The sequence below is a fragment of the Oratosquilla oratoria genome, chromosome 6 (genome assembly GCF_046742065.1).
Source record: "Oratosquilla oratoria isolate Oo_2021 chromosome 6, ASM4674206v1, whole genome shotgun sequence".
Lineage (NCBI taxonomy): Eukaryota > Metazoa > Arthropoda > Malacostraca > Stomatopoda > Squillidae > Oratosquilla > Oratosquilla oratoria.
Genome location: NC_134782.1, coordinates 32,855,798 through 32,862,706, shown reverse-complemented (window position 1 = coordinate 32,862,706; position 6,909 = coordinate 32,855,798).

Below are 6,909 nucleotides of genomic sequence, written 5' to 3'. Positions count from 1 at the left end.
GACAACAGAAATCAATTCGTGGACTGGAGACGAACAGGTTGACAGAGGCAGCCAGACAGGATACATAGAAAAACAGTGGATGAGAGAACACTAAATCTGGTCGGCAAATTTCTTCACGAACTTTTTCTGATTTTTTCTTGATCATATAAGCCACCAATTAGTCAGCTAATAAGTCTCATTAAAACCCTTTTTACCCAAACTGATATATCTTGATTATTATTTTTAATCTTGACGCTTATATTCCACCTTCCGTCATTGATGCGAAGAACATTCTTCTGAGACGAACCTTATTGATTCATTTTAACCACCTTATATTTCATATTTTATGTGCAACATTTATAAAAAAAAAAAAAAAAATTCTTGAGGACTGTGTCGAAGGTTCTCTTCTCTTTATTTCCTTGGAGTCGAGTGGAGAAGAAGCAGAGAATTCGTCCGCCCCTGTTTACTTCCACGGACTGATGGAGTACATAATCTTATTTCGTTCTAGACGAGATGAGGAGCCTACGTCATGAGGCGCTGAGTAGCTGTGGCCGAAGCCGTCACCTTTGCCCTATCATGAGCTTTTGGGGACTGTTTGGGCAGGTAATAACAGTCACTGTTGGGAATCGGAGAGGAGTGCGGGACTCGAACCCACAAGTAAGCGAATGCGAGACGCGAATGGCTCGGATTTCGCTATCAGCGGATGACTGGTTGAGTGTAGACAGCCACCAAGGGGGCTAACCTTCATACTTTTATTTATTCTTTTATCATTTAATTTATATATTTTCTGTTTATCTATTTTTTCCGAGACCAGACAGTTTTATTCCGACAACAAGAGGAGCCAAGACTAAATGTCTTCCTGCAAAAATGACAGTTTTCTTAATTCGGTGAGTAACATTTATATTATATGATATTCTTGGACTCATTGTGGAGCAAACACGACTATTTGCTACTACAAAAACAGAAAAAACTATCATCCGTAAGCATAAGTAATATTTAGAATATCACGAAGGTATAAAGCTAAACACGCAACATATATATATATATATATATATATATATATATATATAATATTATATATACACGTGTGTGTTTACATATACACACCCAGTAACACCTCCCGTATCCGACTGCCATTACCAAAACTTCGCCAGCATACGAACATGCCTTAATCATGCTTTGTATTGTGTGCCGCTTTTATTCTTTCAGAATTGAAAATTTGCCGCTTGAATGGTGGTGTGGAGGCTGTTGGGAGGGGGAGATAATTTTACCAAATGATCCAATAACTTTGGATATAGGAGGGATTACTGTACAATGCACATGCATACACACACACACACACACACATATATATATACATATATATATATATACATATATATATATATATATATATATATATATAATGTGTGTGTGTGTGTGTGTGTGTGTGTGTGAGTGAGTGAACGCATACGAAGGCGTACTAGGGACAACCTCGTATACTGGCATTCGGTTCCTGGACTGAGCATATGTTTAAAAAGAAGAACAATACGAATCAGGGCGGTAGCTCTCGATAATATTTTAGATACAGCAGAGATTAATTGACAATTATATTTTTACGTCTAATGAATCAGTCTTTACTATTTGTAGCTGAAAGGGGTTATCACAATGAGCTATTTTCCCTTCAGCGTCCGATTAATCTGCGATACCGCCCACCAGCACTTTTTCCACCGTAAAATAACTATCACAAAATATTTTGTTTTCTCAATTTACACAGAATGTCATTTGATATGCCGGGGGAATATAATTTCCCTCCGGTATATCGGATTCCTTCCTTAAAGCTACGGGCTGGAAATCTGCTCCAAAAGTCGAAGGAAAAATGGCAGTGTGATAATGCCTTCAGGTTCTTGTGTGGTTATCGAATGACCCAAACGTTTTTCAAAATAGAAGTGTAACGTTTGTTACCACTCAGTGCATATTCATGAACTTAAAAATAACATATAAACAAATGAAGAAATGGAAAACAAGCACAAAATATTCTTATATTTACATAAGGATATTTGTCTTGTGATTTATCATAAAATGAGTTTTCTCAGTCGTCCCTGTTTGGTGTTCCTTTTTTTTTTTTTTTTTTTTTTTTTTTTTTTTTTTTTTAACCTTTGAGCTCGATGGACAAGTAGACATCCCGCAAACCATTCTCGGAGAAACAGAAGCGAACCGGGGACACATTTACAATAGTTAAACAAATAAATGAACATTCAAATAAATAAAAAAATATATATATTGATCAATGTACATATTTATCAATACATTACAATATTGGAAAAAAAATCCCAACATAGACCTGCAAAGACCCATTGGCACCACAGGCGATGTTTCACCTGTGGTGCACTTTATATTTCTATTCTGGCTAGCGTCAGACGATCTTATTCACATCCCGTCATTGGGATTTGTGCACCATGCACATGCACGCACGCACGCACAGACACAGACACACACACACACACACACACACATACACACACACACGCACACGCACACACATTCATTGGAGAAGTGATATACAGGTATTTTGTTTCATTTTGCTCTTATGATTTCGGCCTGTCTTTGTTATATGCAAAATATAATAAAACAGAATACAATGAAAAATAAAAATAGACAATGTATAATAAAACACTAAATCAAAACAAGCGTAATCTATATACTTATAAAATTCTGATCATCTTGTTTGTTATCTTGCTTGAAACCGTCTACTGAAGAAAAGATATAACGTCACGACTGAGGACCAGCCAATCAGAAGAAGAGATATGACGTCACGACTGAGGACCAGCCAATCAGAAGAAGAGATATGACATCACGACAGAGGACCAGCCAATCAGAAGAGACATGACGTCACGACATCCGCTCTGTGGGTTCCAAGGAACCCCAGCGCTGAGCGCGTGACGTCACAACTGCTAATTTTCCAATCTGGCAATTTTTGAATTTCCAAATTTCCGATTACATATTTTCTGACCATTAATATTCAAAATTTTCATATTCAGTATTTAAAAGTATAGCTAACTCCTGCATTAGCATATATGAGGCATAATGAGTTTATTAAAATATTACGAACCGTATATGAGGGTAGACTTGACAAATTCTGGCAAAACCAAGAACTAAAATACGATTATAAAGCAAAGATCCACCACAAGCTACCACAAAGTGTAAATGTGGATCTGGATTCACAGGCGTAAGCCTCTTCCAGGAAGTCTTCTATGTGTCTATGTGTATAAATCATATGATGCGTAGTGTTCCAAGCAAAGACGACATGACGTCACAATCTTATGCATTTCACTTATAACTAATCAAATCACTGCCTTCGTCTACTGAATAGAGGTAGGAGCTCTAAATTATACTCAATTTGATATAGAAACATTTTCTGTGATATATATTATACGGTGATAGTGACATAGTATATATATCATAAAGTTTATATTCATAAACGTTGCTGCTAGCTCAAGTCCCATGGGACTCCCTGGATGATAATGATAATGAGTGGGAGTGGGATTGAAGTCTCAAGGACAGACTTTTCAGAAAGTTTTAGTTTATCTAGACAAACTTATATTTCAGCATGGACAATTATATGTTGCGCTGAGTAGAGTTAAACAAAAGGAAAATATCAAAGTGTTTTTAACTTATTCAAATTGTACAAAGAATGTTGTAAATATAAGAGCATTGTCTTAATAAAGATTAAGATTTTATTGACCATTTCATTAAGAACGTATCATTAAAAAATTTATTTGACCCAACGGGTCACGGGTGGTCTTGTATATACTAAAATAAAACAAAATAAAGACAAAATACAAAATAAACTAAGAGTAAAACAACCATAATGTAAACTAAAACAAAATAAAATAATTGAATTAAGAAAAATTCACAATGGTTGATTTTCTTTGCGGTAAAAAATGATGAAAGGAAACTCTGCTTCATTACAAAATTGCCAACCATTATTATCTTATATCTGATCGATGTTATTTTTCATATTTTATCGCCTCTTCAAAGCCTTCCACTTTCAAGTATGCTAGTTCCTAGTAATTCATAACTCTCTAGTTTCTCATCACAAAACTGTTGTATAACAGCCTTGTACCCATCCACTTTCGGGTACAAAAATAAGTCTATCAAAAAGATAATAATAATAATAATAATAATAATAATAATAATAATAATAATAATCATAATAATAATAATAATAATATCAATATTAATAATATCAATAATAATATCAATAATAATAATAATAATAATAATAATAATAATAATAAAACATGTGAGGACGAAGCATTTATTAACATGTCCTTTCGCTTGTTACATTTTCATCAAGTCCATTGATAAAGCTTTAACAAGCGAGACACGTCGTAGGCTCCGCCCTTGCATGGCGTTTCTTTAGACACACTTGTCGGCAACGGCCAATTACATACACGACTTTAATCATCTTTGATACGTTTAATTTCAGTTTCCTCATAAAACAAACCTTACCATATATTTAACCATATGTATAACATTATTTTACACACGTACACACACACAAAAGACTCATGATCAGTGGTAGAGTTCTTGGCTGCCACTACGGCGGTCTGGGTTCGAATCCCCCCCCAGGGCTGGAGTAATTTCAGTATCGCTGATGTTTACCTACGCCTAGCAGAACGTTCTCATCCACATATCTAGGTTGTCTATCCCCGTATTGGGGTATTGACTCTATCTTTTATGCATTCAACATTCTAGGGACTTTAGTAACACCCCTCCGGACCAGAGACACGCAGCTGTCTCTTATGATCTAAGGCTATTGTTTATTTTAAGAGAAGATTAGATAACCTTTTGGATGGGGATGATAGGTAGAACTAGGACGCGGAACTGCCTAGTGTAGGCCTTATGGTCTCTTGCAGTCTCCTCCATTCTTACGTATGACTAGTCTCCCCTCAAGAAGAGATTGTTGATCAATTCAAATTTTTATTGTCGCTCCATTTCTATTATTATTATTATTATTTATTTATTCATTTTTTTGGCAATATTCTCCCCATGGATAAAAGCGCTGGGTGTTTCCGATAACAAACTGACACTTTGCTATCTAAAGGTACGTTTTGCTTGGGGCGATCATCATTCAACGATAATCATTCATGATTCAACGATGATTGTCAAACGATTATCGAAGCAAAAGAGACTCATAATTCAAAAACAAAGAATTAACGGTGGTATTCTTGAAAAAAATTCCTTATATAAATTTTATATATATATTCTTGGAAGAGAAATATTTATATAAGGAAATATTTTTTAAGAAAACCACCGTAAGAATCTTTGTGTTCTTAAAGAATCTTTCCTTATATAAATCTTATACAAATCCTTGGAAGGGACAGATTTATGTAAGGAAATAATTTCTTAAGAATATCACCGTAAGATTCTTACGGTGGTATTTGAAAAAAAAATAATCCTTATATAGATATTTCCCTTCCAAAGATTTATATCAATTTTATATATGGAAATAATTTTTTACGAATACCACCGTAAGTCTCTAGACCAGTAGTTCTTAAGGTGAGGTACCATTGCCCCCATGGGTTACGAAACCTTAAACCTGGGGGGTACTAGACATGAGAGTCAGTGCAATGGTACTGTATATTTACCATAAAAAAGCCTAATGTGTATTCATTGTATCCTAGTGATTGACATTTCTATTTTGAAATAAAAGAGGTACCTTTGTTCAGTAATGGACTATAATCATTTCTCAGCAAGGTTTGCATCACTAATCCTTTTCATATGTTTGTATTGTATTTATATTGGAAGGGGGTACGTTATTTTTTTTTTTTTTTTTTTTTTTTTTTTTTAGATGATATAATCAAGAGGTACGGGCACTACCGTCACCCCTACAATAAACTCTGAAACGGTGGACCTTGTGAAAAGTGCAAGATGAAACACTGGTTGTGGTTGATATTATTTACTATTCACCTATTTATTATTTAACTTTACATATTTATTTTATTATTACTTATATTGTTATAATTTTATTTATTTATCATCATTATATATTTTTTCACATCCGACCTAGTTATGGACCAGGAGGTCTCCTGTCGGCGTGCTCCGCCTTTGTAATCCTTTGATATGTTTACTGTGGCAGGCCATCACCGCACTTGTGACTAGTGTTGCGCTCACTAAACTGGTAAAAGCCCTCACGTGTCTAATAATTCAAACATAATAAAATATATTACTCTCCCGAGTACCTTGTGACCTCCTAAGAAACCTCAAACGACCCCCCAGGGGGTCACGACAGTGGCAGTTTGGCAGGAGGTCTGTGAGAGCCACCTGGCGACACGGGTGGAAAGTCCATCACTGGTGGTGTACGTACATTCAGCGGCTGTCAGGAATTCATCATGAGGCATCGGGTTAAAAAATATCGTTATTTCTATTGTATTATCTTTGCGTATTGATTATTTCTGTCATTTTATTTTTATTGTTATTTTGCGTTTGTGTGTGCCCCCCTTTATTTTTTTTTGTCTACCAGCTATGTGAGGGGTCCTCGCTTTATTTTCTGTCATTACAGGGGTCCTTGACTAAAAAACAAACAAATAAATAAATAAATAAATAATGAGAGCCCCCACCTTAGACAATCGTTTGACGATCATCGTTGAGCCCTGAACGATTATCGTTGAGCGACAATCGCACCGAACATAACGTACCTCACTATCCATTCTTGCCTATTTGTGTCCAGATTGAATCCTCCTACTCATAACTCATGCGTTCGGTTGCCATTATTCTATCCCTGTATAGGTTCGGTCCCAGATGGAGTATTGACAGCATAAGTATTACGAAGTTAATACTTGAGTAGGAACTCGAGTAAGCGATACCCCTACTGACCAGGGTCACGTGATATTCCTTTGATTAGAGACTGATCGCTACTAAAAAAACCCTCATTAAATCTTGTCG